Below are 22,602 nucleotides of genomic sequence, written 5' to 3'. Positions count from 1 at the left end.
AGCTCTGCCCTGGACAGGGGGCCGCCTTGCAGCTCAGTGGTTTCTTCGCCAAGAGCTGAGATTTGGGATTCCCAGAGAAGAGCCCTGAATGGTGGGGCTTGCAGACGAGTGTCCCACAAACCTGGGGTAGGGACATGGGCCTTGTTATTTTTCTGGAGAGTGAGTCTCCAAGGTCTCAGGAAGGAGGCTGCCCCAGGTGTCCCCTCCAGGATCCTGCACCTACCCACTCGCATGAAGATAATTATGTGAGCAGAGTGGACAATGACAGTCGTCTTCAATTAAAGAATTCTTATTAATTATTACAACAAGCCTTAACTATAATTCTTCAGTTTGATGACTCTGCTTCCTCAAACTTTAACATAGCTGTTCCTTTTCTATGTTATTGGTTTTTTTTCACATTATTGAGTTGGCTGTCATTTCATGTCCCGACTTATCAAGCTTTTGTACTAACCCTCCAGTGTAGACTGTTTCTAGGCCTGCCGCTGCCATTAACTCTCCGGTGAGCTGGACCAAGTCCATTAGCCCCTCAGATTCTCAGTTTTCCCATCTTAGAGGAGGATGACGTTGATCAGAAAGACCTCTGAATTTTCTTCCTATTCTAAAAGCCTCAATTACTCCCAGCTCTGAGTTCATGCAGGAGTTCAAAACCAGTTCAAAACCTTGAATTAATCACTGGGATTTTAATTCATTTTTGCCAGCATTTTAATGCCTGCGTATGTGTCACTGTGAAATTTAATTTGGCAGATTAGTAACGTATCTGATTAAATCCTTGTCAAAACGGATGGCGTGTCCCGAAGGCTTATGCTCATTGTTCCCCAGCGCACCCTCCTTCTCAGGCCTCAGGGCAGGTCTTGTCTCCGACTGTGGAACTAAAGGTTTCAGCCTCACCTAAATCTCGGCTCCCCCAGCCTGGGCCACCCTGCTTGCCATTTTGGAGCAGCCCTGTTGGGTGCGTGTTTCGTTCACCCTGTGTCTGTTGATGGTTTTTCTCTGGTAGAGGAAACAAAAATTTTTAAATTGAATCAGTGACTCTGTCACCAAATATCCCTGGAAATTTCTCGTGTCCAGTCGTAGCTTGTACTTTCACAATCTGATCATCTAACTGTTTGAGGTTACTGTCCATCATCTACGAGAACTTCACTCCCTTGGGTTGTGTCGATATTATGTTCAAATCACTTCCTGGAACATTTTGATGTAAGAACTGATGATCTGGATCTGAATCCGTGTCACGTCGAATACTCTGATGACGAGAAACATCTGGGTTGTCAATAACACGTAGGCAAAACATGCTGACAGAGTTTGAAATTTTTACCTTTAAGTTACGTTTAGGTGCTGAAACACCGTCAAATGTGGATCTAAGTCATATGCCTGTTTTCACTGCTGTCGTGGAAAGATCACAGTGGACCTCAGCCGCTGCTTCACTTGACCAACCCCAGGCTGTGAGTGAGCTTCCTGAGCCCGGCACTGTCATCTGCCTTCACTTACCTGGCATTCCTAGCCCCTGGGGCAGTGTGGCATGGGGGAGGCACTCAGCGATGCTGGTTAAATGGCATCTCGCTGTTGCCACTTACATCATGCTGTCCTCCATTTATGACTAAGTCTTGACATGAGGGAATGGTGGGGAGAGGGAGATGTGAGCCCAGCTTATCTAAATGATTTTCTTGGGTCCCCAGACTACATTTACTCAAAAGAAGATGCTACAATCGCCACTAGAAATTCACATGCTGTCTAGCACTTCATTAAGAACGTGGGGACAGGGAAAGGCACAAGGCGGAGGAAAGACAGACAGATGTTAGCTTATTTTTGCGTTTCACATAGATATATCAGGAAAACGGCCAAAAACTGAGTCATAGCTACACTTACATTTTAGGTGAATTTTTCTCTTTCAAGCCTGGGTTAGGTTGGGGGGCTATAGGTATTGAGTGGGGCTGGAAATAGTTTAGTAATCAGTAATTTCTTAAAACAGTGGAGACTTCTCCTAACCCAATCTCTGGTTTTTGCTTTGGGACTGAAGCTTTTTTTTTGAAATTTTAAATAAGGTCTGCATAATATAAAGATAGTTTACATTTTACGTATTTTATAGTTTACAACTGTATCTTGTGCCACTGGATTTCCACGATGAATGCATATGGGGTGCACCGAGCTGGTGATGTTTCCCTCATTTTGCAGAGCAGGAAACAGCTGACGGTGGGCAGAAGTCAAGGTAAGTTAGGAAGTTACTTATGGAGATTTCAACACAGGTTCTTGAATTCAAGATGAATTCAAATGAACCTAGGGCTCTTTCCACTCCGCCCTGAAGCCTGACTGGGTTTCTGGCTTCCGTGTTGTGTTGTGTTTAGTTTGTCCTAAGGACAACTGAGTGCCAGGCATTTTCATGGCAGATACTGACCTTACTATAAAGTTACTCATTAGTGTTCCTTTTAGGTTAGGACCAAAGCAGTATATCTTTTCACATCAGACTTCTGTATTCTTTCTTCAAGTAGTGGTGCTTTGGGGAAATAAAATCTAGGCTTAAAAGCCTAAAATTTCATCTTAAGGGATCTGCTGACGGTGTGTCTGATGCTGAGCTCTGACTGTGGTCCAGTGCCTGGGGACCAGCCTTGCATGACTCTTTAAGGGAGGGAGACCACTTCAGGGCCAGGCATTGGCAGTCTGCCTCCCTGTGTCGCTGATCTCCCCTTTTATATCCTTCCTCACCTTCTGTGGCTCGCACTCCCTCCATCCTGGCATTTCTGAGAACCTGCTTATCTTCCCCTGCCCCCTGGCCACCATCAGGCATTTAAAGCTCCAGTGTGAATTTGTGTCTGTCCTGCATTCCACTCAGAATGCATCCATTACACTCAGGGTGGCAGAGAGATCTTTGGAGTCTTGGAGCTGTGAGTCTGAATCCTGGTCGTTTGACTGGACCTTACCCTCTCTGAGCCTCAGGTCTTCCTCTGTGAAACAAGGGTAATTCTATATCTGCAGTGCTGGGTGTCATCCATGTGCTCCTTCAGATCTGCTTCTCGCCTTGCCAAGTCTGCTTGTAGGAGGCACATCAGTATCTCCCTCTCCTCTGGATTCTGGTTTGGTTTGGCCAGTGGAGAGCACCAGCAGGAGTCTGGAGGATGGGAGGAGGGGGACGCAGTGTTTATTCCTCTCGCTCCCACTCTGGGTCACTCCTGGTTGACTGCCCAACTCCACACCAGGCTGTATCTGCTGCCAGGGATCCCTTTTGGTACATGTACTCTCTTTGGATTCTGGCTGAACTCCTGCCCCTGTAGGCCTATGACTCAGGACTCTCCTCACTTTTGCTAGCCTCAGGATACTGCAATTTTCAGTTTTCCTAAGTTTTGCTATACATATTTGTAAATAATATCTTTATTAGTCTCTTCATTACTAGTTTAAATGCGTGTTCTCTTTCCTACTAGGAAGTACAACTGTGACAATCACATGAGAATATATTTGTAAGACAGATCACAGAATGCTTAGTATATATTCCATAGATGCCATTTCCCTTGCTAGCCTACCCACCTTTGAATCTTTCACTCTTTTAAGTCTTGTCTCTGATTATGGAACGAAGGCTTTCGTCTCATGTAAATTTCAGGTTTATTGGAGTAGGTTGGCGGATCCCTTTGAAGTTGAAGACCCTTAAAGAATGCCCCGATGTCACTCATGTGGGGTTGTCTGCTTAGTCTGTAGTCGGCTTTGCCATCAATAAAACTCACCAAGTAATGAAAGAACAGCCCTAGACAGTCAATACAGACCCTCCCCCACACCGAATTCCTTGATGAAAGAGCCATGGACACCTGTCCCTCCATTTTGAGGACAGTTGGAGGAGAAGGTCAGTAGGCTGGAGAATTGCTCCATCTGTGCCAGCAGAGCCACACTGGGTCAGCAGTGTAGGACTGCTCTCCCTGGACCAGCGTTTATAGATGCTCTTGCATGCACGCAATTCTCACCACCAGCAGATGATGCCCTAGCCAGTGACTAATTGAATCTCATTCGCTTTGGCACGACTGGGTGATTGTAGTACTTTGCCTTTAATTTATGACAGATACTAGCCAAAGAGCCCTTCAGAATCAGGAAATTTTTGGCATTTTAAGAGAGTTATGCTCTGGGGCTCCTTAGTACCCATAGGGTTGGACACCTGACATTCTCCCCATTTTTCATCTCTGCAGATCCAACATCATAACAGCCGATTAAGTGGACAACCAGGCTTCCTGCTTTACCAGGCACTGTTTCCATTACTGAAGGACTGAGCAGACTGAACAATTTGTGTGTTTGGGGTAAACATATTTCAGAAATGAATGCTCTCAGCCATCTGAGTTTATATTCAGAAATAAAATTGTGGTTAGATATAGAAACAATTAGCTTCCCTCTATGCTTGAGATTGATAGTGAATTTTCTAGAGATGAGCGCCATAACCTTCTGTACTCCAGTGATGCTCAGGACTCAGGGTTTACAGATTCCCTTGTCCCTCGTTTGTGATGGATACAGAACTCTGGGTGACTGACGGCTGATTTCTTGGAAGCCAAGCTCTTAGAAACACTATGTAGGAGTGTACAGTCACTTTGGCTAAATTTTAAGTGTCATATTTTACCTGGAATGGACTGAGTCCAATATTTCCATTACTAACTTGTTCAATTAACTTTGCTTTGTCTTAGCAGGCAGACGTGTCTTATTGTCACTCAGTGTCAGAAGGCAATTAACCCATGGACACAACACGAGAAAAAAATGTTCAAAGACAAAGTAAACACCCCCTTGGAAAAATTACTTGGTGATTTTCTCTTCCTGATTTATCTCTTGGCCATCAGAGCCTGCCACCAGCTTCTTTTGTTTGACCGCTTTCCTTTTCTACAAAGTTATCATTTCTTCAGCCCTATAAACACAGGAAGCCAATGAATTAATCTAACCCATACTTTGACAAAGATGCAGAGACAGCCGCATCCTGGGCTTCTGTCGCTTTCTAGAAATGTGTCAGGGCTCCTTTCCCCACAGAGGGAGCAGCCAGGGATCAGTGGAGCACATTCCTTGAGCACTTCCAGAGTGGGTTTGTGAGTCATCTTGGCGTTTTCCATGCTGTGCAGGCGAGGGCTGCAGCTCGTGGGGGAGCTGGCCGCAGAGGCCATCAGGAGAGAGTCCATCTCCAGGTTGAGCCGGCAGCTCTGGATGCAACCCCCCTATGGCTTCTGCCCTCCGTGACTTCAGAGGCAAACATCCTGGAAACAGATAAACGGGGTACCCAGAAACATGATCTATGCAGATTCTCCCACAGTACAACCCCCGCCTTTTCATTGTGACTCCTGGTGAGAAGGGCACAGCATTTCCAAACAGGCCCATTCTTCTTCAGATCTCTTCATCCAGAGAGAGAGGTGGGGGAGAGTGAGTGTCCATCTGTCCAAGACAAACCTCATTTATGTTTGCTTTGCATTGGGTCATCTGATCTGCTGAGGGTGGCTCCTCGGGGACTTCTCATCACTCCACTATCTCTTACTGAAGGGAGCATCACAGATGAGGCCCTGGAGGCCCAGAGAGGTTGAGCTGCTTTCCCAGGCTCACACAGCTGGTTGGTGACAGTGGTGGCTTCCTCCAGGATCCCTACTCTTGCCCAGGGACTGTGATATTCTGGGCTGGAGCGGTAGACTCCTGGGGAGTGGGGTCTTAAATCACATCAGTCCTCCAGGAGTGCTGGGCTGGGGGAGGTGCCTCATACAGAGGCCAGCCTGCTTGTCCAGGAGGGACGCTTCCTCGCAGAGGCATTCTTCAAGGGTCAGCTCCTCTGACCTGTCGTCCCTCAACTCCAGAGTTGGACTAAGTGTCTCTCTGTGGTTCCACTCAGGCACCACCCTGCTATAGTCAGCTTATCTCTCTCCTCCAACTGATCAATATGACTGGCTAATTCTCACTGAATATTGACTATGTGCCGGGAGCTCTTCTGAGCGCTCTAAAACTCCGTCTCCTTCACTCTTTACAGCCCTCCTCTAAGGAGAACTCTGTTATTACCTTCACTCCATAGAAGGAGGAGCGGTGCTCGCAAAGGTGGGAACCTCGCTCAGGGCGACGGCTGAGCGGTGGCAGAGCCTGGCCCTCCGTCCCCTCCAGGGCAGCCTTCCGGCAGAGCTGACACTCAACAAGTGTTAGTTGGTTTCCTCCCGTTTTGTTAAACAAGGTAAGGCAAGATCAGGAAGAGCAGGGGCCGCGCAGACTGTTTCTCCTGCTCAGGTGAGCACGGCATGCGCCTCCTATTATGTCCCCTGTTCATTCAGCCCAGCGTGCGTCCGACCCCACGCGGGTGCTGTGAGGGAGGGCTTGTACAAAGTGTGAGGTAGACAACGTGAGGGAGCCACAAACCGCCCGGGGAGCACGAGAGATTGCACAGAGAGAAAGACTTTGAACTCGAGTCCTGAAGGATGTGCAGGGGTCCTCCAGGTGCAGGACGGCGTAGGGCATGCACAGAGAGGAACAGCATGTGCCAGGACACGGTGGAAGGAATGGCCTGCCGCGGCCACAGGAAGGAGAGGTTTCGTGTTACCGCCGGGCAGGGGGTGTGTGGCAGGGATTGGAGAACAAGGTGTGAGAGAAAGGGAAAAATCCAGTTGTGAAAGGGCCTGAAACTGTATTAAGAAGCTTGGAAGGCTTATCTAAGCTATAATTTATAGTGCACGATAGAATTACTAATTATTTGAGGAATTTTTAAAAACCTTGTAACTTGAGGGCATTTGCATCTAGCACAAAACCACTGAAACCAAGATATTTTGACGTTGATAACTGCCTTCTGTACCTTGCGGTTCCCCAGTTATCTTTTTCTATTGTAGCCTGGGTTTTATGGTACGCCTAGGGTAGGGCTAATCTACAGGTTTTACGCTATCTGCCGGACGCAGACCAGCACCTTTGTCTCCATTATCTCTCTAACTGATATCCGCCTGTCAGGCCTCGGGACACTTTTGTGGTTCCTGGAGACAGGCAAATTAACCTGACTCCAACCAGCAAAATTTCTTCATATGAAGTTGGCTGCATTAAAATGAAACAAGCTAAAAATATTCTCAGAGTTCTGCTTTCAAATGGAATGTGGGTAGCCTCCTCTGATCTAAAATGCCCACGAAGACAGAAAACTCATCAAAAGATGGAAACTCACCCCATTATCAAAAGCCAGGATTAGTTAGACAACCAGAATCTAACCATTAGGCCCGGAGAACGAGACTGAGGAATTCACCTGGGGTCTCACTCATAACTTGCTCAGCTGAAAGCTGGCAGGAAGTCCCTTCAACCCATTTGTATTCAGGGTCTTCCGTTTTAGATACAAAGGGTCTATACCAATCTCTGTACCAATAGCTGGGTAGCTGTACTTCGACCTACCGAATTAGAACACCCATGGGTGGCACATAGGACAGAGAATAGGGGTGAGGAGGAGGGGGTGGTGGGTGTAAGTTGGGAGATGCTCTCCCCAAGGGAGGCGGGGAAGGAAGGGGCGGGGTGGCAGCGCATGCTGGAGACTGTATGCTTTCAGGAATCGCTTCTCTGTGACAAGTCAGAGAAGCAGGAAGTAGAGAGATGAGACGGTCCCACTTCAGCCCAGCAGGACCCGTACGAAGGGAAAGCTTCGCTGTGGTGGATAAGGGGACAGCAGCTAGGCACACGGACCTGCTTTTGCTGGAGATGTGAGAAAGGGATCTGACCAGCCCCCAGCAGACAGAGAGCTGGGCCAAGGCTAGTCTACACTCAATTTATAATAGCAAATATTTGATCAGGCTTTAGGAACCAGAGGAAAGTTTTAGAATACCATTTTGTGTCTTTAGTAGAGTGCAAAAAGACATAGCCTCTAAGAAACAAGAGCAGAAAACATAAGGAGAGGTAAAAAGCGAACAGGACGAGATGAGAAGGGCTCGGGTACCGCAGTCACGATCGCAGGGGTGCCGAGAACACAGCGGCAGGAGGGGCTCCGTCCTGGAGACGGTACAGTCAGAACTGAAGTGATAAAATCAAGTCCTCCGCAAATCGGGAAGCTCCCCAAGGATGCAGAGGGAAGGAAAACAGAGATAAACATGGTGAGAGAGACAATGATAAGTGTGGAGGACAATAAATGGAGCGCCCACTTAAAATTTATATTTTCCTGGGAAAGTTTAGTTTTAACTAAAGGAATAATCAAAGTCATCATTAAGGGAAACTTTTCTGAGGTAAACAGTTATTTAGGCTTAGAGGGTGCCCGGGGAGAGGGAGAACTCACACAGTGAAAAGAGATGGAGTGGGTGCAGGTAGAAGCTGGCTGCTTTAGCTGAGCGGTGGGTCCTTCCCGCACTGAGCTGGGGCGTGAGGCTGGTGGTGGGTTGGGGTCTGACTTCTCGATGTGGCGGAGCTATGCCAGACTCTGAGACACGCCGGAGCCCGTGGGCCTTTGCCATGACCTTGATCTTGGGCCTGGAGTCTCGCTGCACATCTGCCTGCCCTCTGCCTGTACCCTGGGCCAGCAAAGCGTGGGGCCCCTCCTCCTAGGGCTGCCCGATTTAGCAAACAAAGGCACACGATTAAACTTGAGTTTCAGATAAACAAATTGGAACAGACTTACACTAAAAAATCATTTGTGTATCTGGAATTCAATTATTTCTTTATCTGGAACTCAAAAGTGAACTCCTGTGTTTTGTCTGGCAGCTATGCCTCCTTCACCTGCCCTCCCTTTTCCCTGACACTAGTGTCTCTTCCCTCTGCCTCCGACTCCTGAACACTTGTTTGAAGCCTTGTGGCTCATTGCTGATACTTCCGGCAGCGCTGACTTGCAAAGTCCTAACACGGAACAAGGGGGAACATCACTCATCGAGCAGTTTGTCACAGGCTGCTCTCTTCTGTCTGAGCTCCTCCGACATTATTTCTAATTCTGCTGTGAAAGTTTTGCCAAATCCTGTCACTAGAATACATACTTTTGGTTAATAGAACGATTATTATACATGCGTAAAGCTTATCTAAGAAAACTCACGCATTTAAAATATATATTTGCATGTTGAGCTGTTTGGAAAGATGTTGTCCAAAATCTTAACAGTGATTACCTCTGGGTATAAAATGTTGAGGTGATATTTAGTTTCTTATTTATGTTTTTCTAGATTTTTAAGTGTTAACATGAGAATGTAACATTTCATAATAAAAATAAAGATAGTTTCATTTAAAAAGTCTATTACAGTTGAAGATGACACAGGCTTCAAAGTCTTGCTAGTAGTTCCTAAACTTGGTTGTTCGTCAGGATCCCCGGGGAAGCTCTTAAAAAATGCAGAGAACTTCCTGAGTTTCACCTCCAACCTGATGAAGCAGGATCTCCAGAGCCAGGCCCAGGAATCGGTATTTTTGAAAAGCTTCCTAAGTGGTTCTGGGGGCGGTGAGTGGCATTTGCCCTTGGACTGCATTCGGGAGCCGGCAACTTAGGATCAGCAGGGGCAGGCTCAGATTCCCCAGGTGTGGAGAGATGCTTTCTCTGCTGACACGCAGGCAGTAAGTCTAATGAGGATCGATAACCACCTTCCTAAAGTCAGCGGCTGCCCAGTACACTTCCTAAACGCTGGCACCTTTCGTCGTGCCACTCTGCTTATTTCGGGATAAGTTACTGACATCTGTTAGAAAGGATATTTGGAATCTGTGATGGAGGAGCTTCCAGTCTCATCATCGCAGTTGAGGGCAGCAGCCATAGAGGGTGCAGAAGAAGGACCAGCCGCGGGCCCTGTGTGGTGATGGGAGCAGTCCTCGTTCCGGCCAACTCAAGAGCAGAGGCTGGAGATGAGGCCAGCCAGATGGAGCCATCCTGGGTGAGAAGAAGACTGGGCCTTACAGCATCCTCAGGGCCACTGCTGAGATGCCATCCATCTCTAGGAACTCAGGTTGAAAGGTTAATAAATGTCTTCTGAAAATAGCATTGAATACATTGAGACAGAGGCAGGAAGGAAGAATCGGGGTAAAGGACTCCCTGGGACGGTCAGGCAGCCACATGCCATTTGCATTCCTTCTGCATGCTATCAATTCTGGGCTTAGTTCTTTTAAATTTGCTTCCATCATTGGGTCCTGATTACCTGCGGAAATTAGGGTGCAGTCACTGAGGCTGAGCCGGCTCATCCTTCCGAGCTCACGCGGACAGGCAGAGCCCAGCCCAGCCCCTGTGCTCTCGCTGATGCTGCCTATTATCTTCTGGAGGAGGAAGCAGGATGGTTGGGGGATAGACGTTCCTGAGGCCAAAAGTCCCTGGAGACAACTGTCCTTGTCATTCAGTTTCTCTTATCTGATCACCTACACATTTTTTCAATTACAAAACCTCAGGCTTATTTGACAAATTTAAATTGAGGAAAAACCAAAGCTGATTAATTAATTTCTGGAGTTTCAGGTTTTGAAGTGTATCTTAGAGCTGAATGCAGTAACTGGCCTGAAACTTAAATCCTGTCTATTCGTCCATCTGTCCATCCATCCGTCCATCATCCAATAAGATTATGCTGAGCACTGGGTAAGTAGAGATGATGAATAAGAGATGCTGCCCCTTTTCAGATTTTTCAGCCTATCAGGGAGGATAGAACTATAAAAAATGCAGACAAAACAGTTACATGCTAACACAGGGTGTAGCCATGAACATTGTTAGTTACGTTGATACAGGACGGCTGAAGGAGCCGCGCGGAGAGCCAGGCTGCTGGGTCCGATCCCAGCTCTTCCATGTACCTCTGTGTGAGCCTGGGCAAAAGAGTGACATTTCCTGGGCGAAAGAGTGGCCCAGTTTCTCATCTATGCAAGGAGGATAAGTGAGGCATCTACCTTATAATCCTCTTAGGAGGATTAAATGAGTTAACATATATTTATTTCAAAAACTCAGATATCATAAACTGAAAGGCAAAAATATACTCAAAGAGGGAGTTTGCACAGATATTCCTAACTCCTGCCCAGCCTCATTCTTGGACCTCTTCTACGTCTTCTGCCACCAACCTTCCCACACAGCACCCACCCAGATGCGCGTGACAGCATGGAGCTGGTGGCAAGTACACAGCTTATGAGAAAGGATTCCTCTGTGAAGAGACTACCAAATTGCCTCTGGAACAGTGTTTTCCTCCCTTCTAAGGATCCTGGGTTCCTTTGAGTTCATTGATTTAATAATCGCTCGGTGAGTACCTGCTATGTGCTGCACATTATCCCGCGCACTCAGACTAATGGGGATGAGCAAAGACTGCTGCCATAGCGGGGCTTGTATTCTGGGTAGGGGAGACAGTAAGCAAGAAGCACGATGGGCACGTGAGTTATCACTGTGTAAGCGGTGATTCAGAGCAGGAGGCGGGGTTACGAGTGCTGGCGGGGCCGGGGAAGGGACAAGACAACTTAACCTAGGGGCATCGATCGGAGCAGCCCTCAGGGAGAAGGCAGAACTTGAGCAAGGCTGTGCAGAAGCTCAGGGAGCTGGCTGCACAGCTCTACGAGGGAACAGTGTTTGAAGCAGAGGGAACAGCTAGTGCAAAGTCCCAAGGCAGAGCACGGCTGGGGCGTGGCAAGGAGGTCAGTGTGGCTGGAGCCGGGCAGGGAGTGGCAGGAGACGAGGTCAGACCAGCTGAGGAGAGCTTCTCTGGAGTGGCGGTTCCCAAACTTCAGAGCACATCCAAGGCTCTTGAGGACAGGTGGTGGGGGCCCACCTGCAGGGTTTCCAACATTCTAACCAATTCCCAGGTGACGCTGATGCTGCTGGTCCGGGGCCCACACTTGGAGAACTTCTCCCCTAGAACATAGTTCCCCTATTTTCCACATGTTTAATGGTGTTCCTGGGCTCCTAAAGTCTGTAGGGGATCACGTTTGAGGAGGCCTGGCCCTCCGGAAGCCTGGCCTGGATGGCCCACCGGCCGACCCGCCTATGGGCCCTGCAGTCACCCTGCCTTTCCAGCCAGGTGCAGGGCGTGACATCTGGCCTCCGACTTGGGTTAGGCTAGAAAAACTTCTGGTAATGTTTCTGATTTAGCTTCTCAGACACGTGGTGGCTCTTTAGCCTTGCTATACTCACATTTTATTCTAGTCACTGAATAAGAATTTGTGGAATACTTTGTTACAAACATAAATTTGAGCCTCTTACAAAGATAATGTTAAGAAGTACTAAAAGCCTTTCCATAGGGTACAGAATTGGCTCGACTCATTGCCTTCTGGAACGGCACCTGGCTGCTTGTGTCTCGGGAGGGGCAGAGTTAAGACCTAGAGTGCCATGGTGTCTGCTCGCCAGCATGGTACTCAGAAGTTAAGGACAAGGAGGCGACACATCCCCTAGATTTCTAAATAATAAAAGATTTTTGTGACTGTTTTTAAAGAGAAGCTGAAGTAGCACTTGAAAAAACAAAATGACTTGGCAAATATTTGTTGTGAAGAGACAGTGGGGAGAACATTAGGTGGAAAATGGGAAAATGGGAAAATGGGAAAGCTAGAACCAGATAACTTAGTCACCAGGTGAGGTCTGAATTCTGTGCAAGCTGCTTTGTATTTACTTGGGTTTGCAGATTACACTGGAGTTTGATCTGCAGGCTGGACCTGGGCGATTATGCATTATTGGGACGCCTTAGAGAAGAGGTACTCAGCAGGGGAGTAAAGAGGTAATTGGCACGTTGAGAATGCAAGTAATGAGGACGTAGCTGTGCTCCAATGGGCGAGAGGACAACTGGGGAATGATTAAAACACGCACAAAACGAACGTCATAATCTCCTTCTGGCAGACGCTTGTGTTCCTGCCCTGGAGAAGCCTCTGCAGCTGGAAGCGGTGGTCACCTTGGAGACGCTGATTTCTGAGTGCGGCTGACGAGGAGCACCAGGCCTTTGGGAGATCACACTGCATTACACAGCAGCGTCCCACAGTCTGGAGAGTTACCAGGCCATTTCCAGGTATGCATTCCTCTGCATCTTCCCTGGTCTCTTGAGCTTTGGGTTCGGAGATAGCTCTCCTTTTCCAGGCGAAGTCAAAGCAACTGTATACCATTCATTCAGCGAAGCCCGCCTCTCAGATGAACGTCCGTAATGTTCCCCTAATGTTGTGCTCCTCAATACTGGAGCAGTGCTTTTAAGAACATTCATCTTTTGGGGCTGGCCTGGTGGCATAGCAGTTAGGTGTACATGCTCCACTTTGGCAGCCTGGGGTTCACCAGTTCAGATCCCAGCCATGGACCTATGCACTGCTTGGCAAGCCATGCTGTGACAGGCGTCCCACATATAAAGTAGAGGAAGATGGGCACAGATGTGAGCTCAGGGCCAGTCTTCCTCAAAAAAAAAAAAATTCATCTTTTGAGAAGGTATTGCCAGAGGAGTATCAATTCCTAATGAAAGCGTTATTCAATCAATGGATCTACTTTATGGGTTTGAAATATTCACCTGCAAGATGTCAGTTTGGTGACGGAAAATTTGCTTGGCTGGGGGCTGCGATATGTGGGTTAGAGTCTGGCTGAGTTTCATTGCCCGGTGACCTTGAGAAAGTCACCACACTCCCGGAAAACCTGCACAGCGATTCAGTTAAGGGGTTGCTGGAGGGTAAGTGCTGGCTCCTGTAAGTGTGTTTTTAATCCGACTGCACACTTGTCTGGTATTAGTAATATCTATAAATGAAGGTCAAAAGTTACACGGTTGTAGAAATGTTGCTGAAGGATGCACAACTTTTAAATGAATTAACTATTTACATATCCATGAAATATTGTGTTAAAAGTAAAAACTAAGTTAACCAGTTGGATGGCGTGCTTACTGATTAAAACTGAATATAGGCCCCTGTATCAGAGAAGAACGATTACCAGCAATTAATGCTAATTTGCATTTAGGGAGCTGTCTTGGATTAAAGTTCCCAAGAGTTAAGAATAATGGCTGAGTTTTGAGAGTATGCTTTTTTTCTTAAAAGAAAATAAAAGAGTGTGCCATATATCTTATACGTACACTTTCAAATGTAGCCCTGACCATCTCAATCTTATTATTTGTTGACACAGATAATTCAGACTCAGGGTCTCACTTAAGCTAGTCTGTGATTACTTTTCGGAAAACAACTACAAATAAATAAAACCCTTATTTCTGAACTTACAAATTGTTCTTATTTGGTCGTATTGCAAAATTATCTAGATAATCTAGTCTAATTAAAACTATCTAGACCGTTGACTGAATTTTGGCTTTGCGTCTGGATTTCGACTTCACAAATCATACTCAAAATATTTGAAAACATAAGGCTAAGTGTTACATAAATATGACCCACAATTCAGTTTTAATTTACATATATAAAACAATGATTTCTCAACGTGTGAAGATTGTATATAGGGAGAAAACGCCTCAGCTCCTCAGTAATGTTTTTCATAAGAAGGAAAGAATAAATAAACACTATCTGAGTAAGTTGGTCGTAGCACGATAATTTTGTTAAAGTTAAACCTTTCGTTTTGCGGGAATTGTCGATTCATATTCACTGAGTTATGTGTCTGTCCCTCTGCCAGTTCCACAGTCTTCATCACCGTAGCTCGCGAGCAGGGACAGAAGCCCAGCACCTGCCTGGGCCTCCTCTTCTGCACTGGGCTCAGTGTACAGGGCTCCTGGTACAGCCTTGAGAGGGTGCCGTCCGGGCTCCGCCCTCAGTCTGTGCTGGGAGGGTGGGCCTGGGGTCACAGTGTTTTCAGTAGTGTCCAGCTGGAGTAGAGCTGTCATCCGAAAGCTTCCTGCCTCACTAGGCTTCTCTTGCTGTCCCTTTGGCTGAGAGAGCAAGCCTTTGGTGAGGGCTTTCTTATTTGCCTCACCTGTTGGTGTTTCCGGGTTGCTGGCTTCTTCAGCTCCCAGACTGGGACATATGAAGCAAAAAGAAACCCCAAGAAACTCAGCACTGTTGTTGAGTGGGTCCCGAGGTCCCCAGCATTCTGCCTTCTTTACTCCACTTTTTGTGTCCTCTGATGTTCGCATCTACAATGTCCAGGATTTCCAGTTGCAATTAGAGGAAAGGGTAAGCGTGACAAAATGGGCCCTTGGAGGCCCAGGTCCTCAGATGGGAATCCTGATACAGCCCTTGGGATAAAGCTGCTATTTATAGATGGATGGATGAGCACATAGATAGGAGGGTAATTTGGATCTATGCAAAATTTATGAATATGGGAATTTGTTGCAAGAGTGGTGTGTTTTTAGACAACAGCAGAATCTTAAATGTTTTGAAATGTATGACAAGTTAGACTATGTGCCTTCAATATACTGAACATCAGCCAGTTTCTGTGATTTTGAGAAGCTAGTTTATGATTGTATTCCTCAAATCTAAGCACGTGTTAATTGTGTTGTGTGTGGGAGAAAAACTGCAATAATTTCCATTTCTTCTTTTTTTCTCTTGCCCTCATTTTCTGTGTCCTTCATTTCCTCCATTGATCTAACCTCCAAGATTAATGTTTAAGAAATGAGGGGGGAAAAACAGGGAAAAACTCAAAGTGATCAATCCTAGTATTTAAAAATGTGCCTCAAACAAAATAGAAGAGTAATAATTGTTTGGAACCAACACTTAAGGGATCCGGATTTGTGTCTATTCTCAAAGAGCCGGGTCATGTTCTCCTTCTTCCAGGGAGCTTTCCCTGATCGTGTTGAGCTGAGAGGACCTCACCAGGCCGCGCCTCTTCCTTCCTCTGCCATCCTTGTGATCACCACTATGCAGCTGACGTGTTTCGTTTCCTCTTCGGAATGTCTGCCATTGGCGCTCTTGTCCATTTCCCTGCATGATGGGAGCTCCTAGGGTCCACACACATCAGAGTCTTCCCGTGATGCTCTGCATGTCGCAGTGCCCCGGCCCCCATGCTTGCTGATACAGTTATGAATAATTTACCAGGTGAATCAGGCCCCAAAGGTACTCTAAGTCTTTCAGACATATTATGCTATAACTGGATTTTAACTCATCGACCCAGACTTTATCCTTTACATTCATTAATTCTTTATATTCATTACTCCTTAAGTGTCAGTTAACAGGGAATTAACTGAGGGCCAAGAAAATAGCTTGAATTACAAGGAGAATCCAGGAATCTGGATTTTTTGCCAATATTTACAACCACAATACCTGCTTAGATGACACTGAATTTATGCTGAAATCAGAAGTACTCTACTTAAAAGCAAATTTAGGTGTGTTAAACTAATGTTTAGCATTGTGATACCGAAATAATAAAATGCTTTATTTTATATTCCTGACTCCATTTGTCTAGTGATAAAGGCACATAATTGGCTATCATTTAATGTAAAACTGATGAATTGTGTGAGTCAGTGCTGTCCATGGAAATGTGGTAGACTAAATGATGTCTCCCCACCCCCGCCACCCACAAGATGCTGTGCGTCCTTATCCCTGGAACGTGTCAATGGGTCATTTTATGTGGCAAAAGGAACTTTGCAGAGACGATAAAGTTAAGGATCTCTTGATGGGAGATTATCCTGGATTATCTAGGTGGGCCCAATGTCATCACGAGGGTCCTTACACCCAGGAGGTAGGGGAACCAGAAATGAGAAGCGATGCGACCACAGAAGCAGAAGCTGTGTGTGGGGTGGCGGGGAGAAGGGAGGGACACGGAGAAAGATATTTGAAGGTGCCGTGCCGCTGGCTCTGAAGAAGGGGCCATCAGCCAAGAGTGCATGTGGCCTTCGAAGCTGGAAAAGGCGAGGACGTGAACCCTTCCTCGGGCCTAGGCTGCTCCGCGCCCAGGACCGCGGCCTCCAGAACTGCCCGCTGGCGCCGCCGTTCTGTTTTAAGATGCTAAATTTGTGATAATTTGTTAAAGCAGCAACAGGAAACGAATACAGAAATGGTGTGAGCCACAAACGTGAGCCACATGTGACATTCAGAATTTTCTAGTAGTCATATTAAATAAAGTAAAAAAGAAAAGGTGAGATTAGTTTTAATAATATATTTTAGTTCACTCAATAGGTCCAAAATATTATTTCAATATGTAATCAAAATAAAAAATTACTGACACTTTGTATACTTTTTGCTTACTAAGCCATCAGAATTCAGCGTGTGTGTATAGTTATACCGCATCTGGATTTGGATTAGCCGCATTTCAAGCGCTCAGTCAGTACCTGCGGCTGGTGGCTAGTGGACAGTGCCATTGGCCTCAGTCCTTTAGGGCCTTGTCTCTCAAAGTGCGGCTCGCTCACGAGTCTGTAGATAAAATCTCAGCTGCCCCTCCCCCAACCCATCTACGGAGGCAGAATGTTCATTTTGAACAAGAACCCTGGGTGATTTCTGTGCTCAGTAAATTTTGAGAAGCGCTGCTCTAGACATTGGCTAAAACTTTTTTTTTTGGAATTATCCATGTGAAAAGTTGCTTAAATATTTTGTTTTAATCACCTCTTTCTCAAATGATCAGTATGTTCTGGTGATTTTTTTGCAAAATTTTAACTGTTGTTGGGCAAACCGAGGGTTTTCTGTGGCGATTCTGCTGACCCTCCGTCCTTCACAGTGAAGCCCCGCTATCAGGGTGATCACCTGCACAGGGGGAGGTCTGGCCTCCCCGCCAGCTGCCTTCGAGGTGGAAGAGTGAGTGAGTCTGTTCGGAAAGTGGTTTGACACCCTGAGGACACCTGCAGCCGCGGGTGAGAACGCAGCAGGGCGCATCCCGCGGTCTCCCAGGATGCGGCGGTGGGTGCTCCCAAGAGCCTGAGGGAGAGGCTCCTCGTGCCAGCCAGACTGCCCATTCACACACGAGAAAGGGAAGTGTCAACACGGTGAAGGCTCAGGGAGTTGTACTCTTTCCAAGCTCCTTAGAGCAACCAGTGTCTTTTCTCAGGAATTTGATGCCTTTCACACTTTGAGATGGGTGCTTCCCCGGCAAACTGAGCACAGTGAACTTGGGCGCTCAGAAATGTTAGTGAAATTATTTGACAAAATGAACATCATTTAAACCTTCAGGGAAATGTCAGCAACTGGGTAAGAGAAGGAGCAGAGTGTAAACCGACAGGGCTCACACTTCACCCTATGCCTGCTAATGCATCTGTTTTTTCTCCCTTGGTTGATGGGAGAAGGACTTGGGAAATAAATCCTTAGCTGACAGTAGGGCGAACAAGTTCTGTAACATTTTGTAATGCCTGAGAAGTGCTTTGGAATCATGACAGTTTTGTTATTTAATCATGTGACCAAGGCAATTGAAAGGGCTGAGGAATTTTAAAATTATAATGAAAAAATTAGGGGCCAGCCCGGTGACATAGTGGTTAAGACTGTGTGCTGTGCTTGGGTGGCCTGGGGTTTGCAGGTTCAGATCCTGGGCCTGGGCCTACACTCTGCTCATCAAGCCACGCTGTGGCAGCATCCCACATACTAACAGAAGAAGATGTTAGCTCAGGGAGAACCTTCCCCACAAAAAAAAACACGAAAAGCAAAAAACAAGCTAGAGTTTTGTTTTTGGTGATGCAGTAATCTAGATTTTGCACGTGTATGTTTCAACTACAAAACACCTAGACAAGATGGATAAAATGCAAGAGATCTCTTCTCAGACGTGCTCCCGAGGTCTCGGGAATGTGAGGGGAGCCCCGGGCACAGCCAGAGATAGAGCGGGAAGTGGTGGGGGCTGCAGCTGCTCCCAGAGGAGGCGCCGCTGCCAGTCAGTGAGCGCGTGTGCTCCGACAGGTGGACGCAGAGAGGGGTAGGCAGGGAGACGGAGGCACAGCCTGGGGCCCACCTGAAATGAGGAGTTGACACTGAGGCCCTTTCACACAGCCAGGATTACAGAAGGATCACACTTCAGCAAAAGAGTAGACTAAAAAACCCTGTCTCCAGGCAAAAGGAGGTAACAAAGTCTCTAACTGGAATGTCAGGTGGAGAAAACAGAAGGGAGGAGAATGAAAACTCAAAGAGATACTGACTGATATTTTGCAGAACTGACAGACAAACTGGACAATCAGAATCAGGAACCACTACAAACCCCAAGCAGATAAATAGCACCGAGTCCACGTGTGGACACATTACTGTGCGTCTGCAGAACGTAAAAGACAAACGGAAAGATCACAGGAACAGCGGGAGCAAAGACGGGTTGTTTCAAAGGACAGCAGTTAGATTAACAGCAGAACCCTCCACAGCAGACACGGGAGCTGAGTGCTGAGAAAGCACCTGTCAACCTGTCATTCAAGAGAGACAATGTGATAGTCGCTTTGTGGTGAAAAAGTCTGTGAGGCAATCACTGAATGAACTCACGAAGAATGTACTCTCTGAAAAATTACATTGATTCTAGAAGAACAAACAGAGGCATAGGGAGGACTAATGAACAGAGGAATTGGAAAACATGAGGTTAAATATAAGCAAATACTGGGGCCAGCCCACTGGCTCAGTGGTTAAGTTCACATGTTCCGTTTTGGTGGCCTGGGGCTCACCAGTTTGGATCCCGGGTGGGGACATGGCACCCCTTGGCACGCCATGCTGTGGTAGGCATCCCGCGTATAAAGTAGAGGAAGATGGGCACAGATATTAGCTCAGGGCCAGTCTTCCTCAGCAAAAGGAGGAGGATTGGCAGCAGTTAGCTCAGGGCTAATCTTCCTCAGAAAAAAAAAAAAAGGAAAAAAATTAACAAGGAAACAAAAGATCCTCTATCTCCACTTCAAGATTGTTCTGAGGGCCCAGTCAATGGATTAGAATGAGACGAAGAAACAGAATGTACATGAACCACAAAGGAAGAAATAAAGGTGTTCTTATTCTCAAGTGATACAATTTTCTACATAGAAAACCCAACAGCATCTTAGTAAAATTATTAGAATTAATAAGAGAGTTTAGCAGGCTTACTGGATATTAGACCAATGTAAAAAAGTTGCATTTCTTATTCACCAGGAACAGTGACAAAATACAAAAATACAAAAAGAAGCACCATTTATAATCAACAGCAAAAATGGCTCTGAAGAATAAATCTAACAAAAGATGTGTGCAAAGTATACGGCAAAAGTTATGAACCTTAATGAATGACATTAAAAAAAAAAACCCTAAGAAAACAAAAAGGTATGCTGCGCTTGTAATAAGTAACTCAGTCTCATAAATATGTGAATACTCTGAATGCAATGCAACCTAATGACATCTCCGAGAGGCTCTCCCGTGGAACTTGGCAAGATGATTTAAAGGCTTGTATGGAAGAGCAAAAGGTCAAGAATAGCCAAGACCATTTTGAAGAAGAATAAGGTGAGAGCAGTTGGCCATTTCCCCAAATAAATATCTCAAGGTTTATTGTAAAGCTGTAGCAACTAAGATAATGTGGTACTGTTGTGGGGAAGGAAAGCTTGACCAATGGGAGGGGTTAAAGAAGCCAGAGAGGTACCTACATATATGGAAAGTCAATAAACTAGAAAACTGCCATTTCTAAAGAGAAAGTAGGAGGGGCCAGCCTCTAGCTGAGTGGTTAAGTTTACATGCATTGCTTTGAGAGCCGGGGTTTGTGGGTTCGGATCCCTGGCATGGACCTACACACCACTCATCAAGGCATACTGTGGCACCATCCCACATACAAAGTAGAGCAAGATTGGCACAGATGTTAGCTCAGGGCCAATCTTCCTTACCAAAAAAAAAAAAAAAAAAAACCCAAGAAAGTGGAACTGGGACAGTTGGTTAGTCACGTGTAGCAAAAAAAATTCTTTACCTTACTCCATTCCAGGGAAATACAATTCCTAAACATAAGACCTAAAATCTTAGATCATTAAAAGAAACCGTAGAGGTAGGAAATATCTTGTGTATAGGAAATAATTTCTTAACAAGACAAAAAGCATAAACCACACAGGAAAAGATTAACAATTTGAACATATTAAAATTTAGAGCCTCTAGGCCTCAGTGAGCACCACTGAGCCCAGCAGAGTAGAGAAGCCACAGGCACGGGGACACAGCAGCGGCGTGTGCAACTGACAGGGGCTCAGCGTCATAACGTGTGACGCAGCCCATGACCACAGGAAACCAACAACGGCTTAGTAAACAATCAGAATATGAACAGATTATAAAAGGGGAGAACTGGAGTGACCAATACACTGAGCAAAAGAGCTTCAAACCCACCAGTAGTTAAGGAAATACCCACTGAGACTATGATACCTAGCATTTCATGTCTGACAGATGGCCAAAATCTAAGGCTGAAAATACCAAGAATTGGAAGGCTGTAGAACAACAGGAATTCAAATAAAAGCTCATGAAAGTGTAAAAGTGTACACTTAGGAGCAACTTGGCAATAACTAGCAGGATTGTGATGCTCACGTCTTACAACCCAGCGATACAACTCCTGAGGCGCAGGCCCTGAAGACGCTCTCGCACTGAGCCCTGAAGACGCTCTCGCACTGCGCTCGTGGAGACACGGCCCTCTGGGCTCGCTCCTGCTTGCCTCTCTGAAGCTATTGGCTACCGTTCTTCCTCTCACTCAGTCTGCTTCAGCCACGCTGGGCTCCTTTTTCCTGGAACACACCAGGCACATTGCACCTCAGGGCCTTTACACTGGAAGGCTGCCTGGAATGCTCTTCCTCAAGGTGTCGCCACGGTTCCTTCTTTATTTCCTTCCAGTTTTCACTTGAATGTCAACTTCTCACTGAGGTCTTCCTAGCTCTTCTAGTCTCTATCCCCTTCCTCCACTTAATTTTTTTCACCCTGGTGTTTCTCAGTAGTGCACATTGTATGTATTTGCGTATCTGTGGAGTGGAAGTTCGTAAAGGTAGGACTTGGGTTTGTTTTGTTTACTGCAGTGTCCCTAGTACCTAGAACAATATCTGCTCCATATTAGGGCTCAATAAATAGTTATTATACAAACAGATGTGCATGAAATGTTTATTACAGAACTGTTTGTATTTCTTCTAACATTGTGTGAAGTAGAGTAGGGCAAATAGCATTCCATTTGTGCGCTGAGAGGAAACTGAGATGCCGAGGGGCTAAGGCGCTTGTCCGAAGTCACAAGACCAGTGTCCAGCAGAGTGTCAATTCCATAAGGCTGCCCTACCTCCCACCTGAATGAATTCCACATTCCAGCGTGTGCTAGTCAGGAAAGTATTAGGACAGCAAATTGGTTTATTCTTTAAATACCGTGTAATCTTTCGGAAATGTACGACTTTGGAGAGAAATTTCCTATTTGTTTCGTAAATAAGAATTCCTTCACCAGAATAGGATGTGCAAGCTCTGAGCCATGCTGGCCCTGATGCGGATGAGAGAAGTGGCTCCCCTGCTGTGAAGGTCACTGGTGAGCAGTTCAACAGTAAGATGCTCATTACATGAGGCAGATGAAGGGTGCGAGGAGGGTAAACGTACGTTACGTGCATCTACTGTAACCACATTATATGCTGTCATTTCATCAAACGGAACTTTCTAGTCCACTTTGTTTAAAGCTTAAAATGAAGGAAAGAAAAAATGCATTTTATTAGCTTTTCCTTACAAAATATAGAGACTTGCGTCCTCCATAAAAACATCTGATGGCTATTAGTGTCAATAGAACTTATGAATCCAAAAAAGATGGAGAAGCCCCTCAGTGTAAGACGGTTAACAAATACAGTATCCGTATCCACACTTGTTGTCTCTCCTTCTCCTGGAGAAGCAGAGAGGGGGGAGCCGCCATGTTGCTACTATGGCAGGAACTAGGGAAACGAGCTGCTGGGAAGGGAAGCCCCGAGGCCCGAGGCAGAAGTCCTGAGTTGGGTGTCACTGTCATATTATCACTGTCTGAAGCTGGATTCTTTAAGG

The 22,602-nt window shown here is 46.2% G+C and overlaps 1 long non-coding RNA gene across 1 annotated transcript in view; it reads left to right on the top strand.

Annotated features, from left to right (window-relative positions):
- Positions 1-12,674: 12,674 nt before the first annotated feature.
- Positions 12,675-22,602, top strand: part of LOC123285936 (uncharacterized) — a 36,231-nt gene continuing 26,303 nt past the window's right edge. Inside the window, exon 1 of the long non-coding RNA XR_011503350.1 lies at positions 12,675-12,842. This is a non-coding gene — a long non-coding RNA (uncharacterized lncRNA). The remainder of the gene's footprint in view (positions 12,843-22,602) is intronic.

Source organism: Equus asinus, chromosome 5 (assembly GCF_041296235.1).
Source record: "Equus asinus isolate D_3611 breed Donkey chromosome 5, EquAss-T2T_v2, whole genome shotgun sequence".
In the NCBI taxonomy this organism is placed as follows: domain Eukaryota; kingdom Metazoa; phylum Chordata; class Mammalia; order Perissodactyla; family Equidae; genus Equus; species Equus asinus.
Note: the sequence above shows the minus strand (reverse complement) of the source record. Positions and strands in the feature narration are given on the sequence as shown.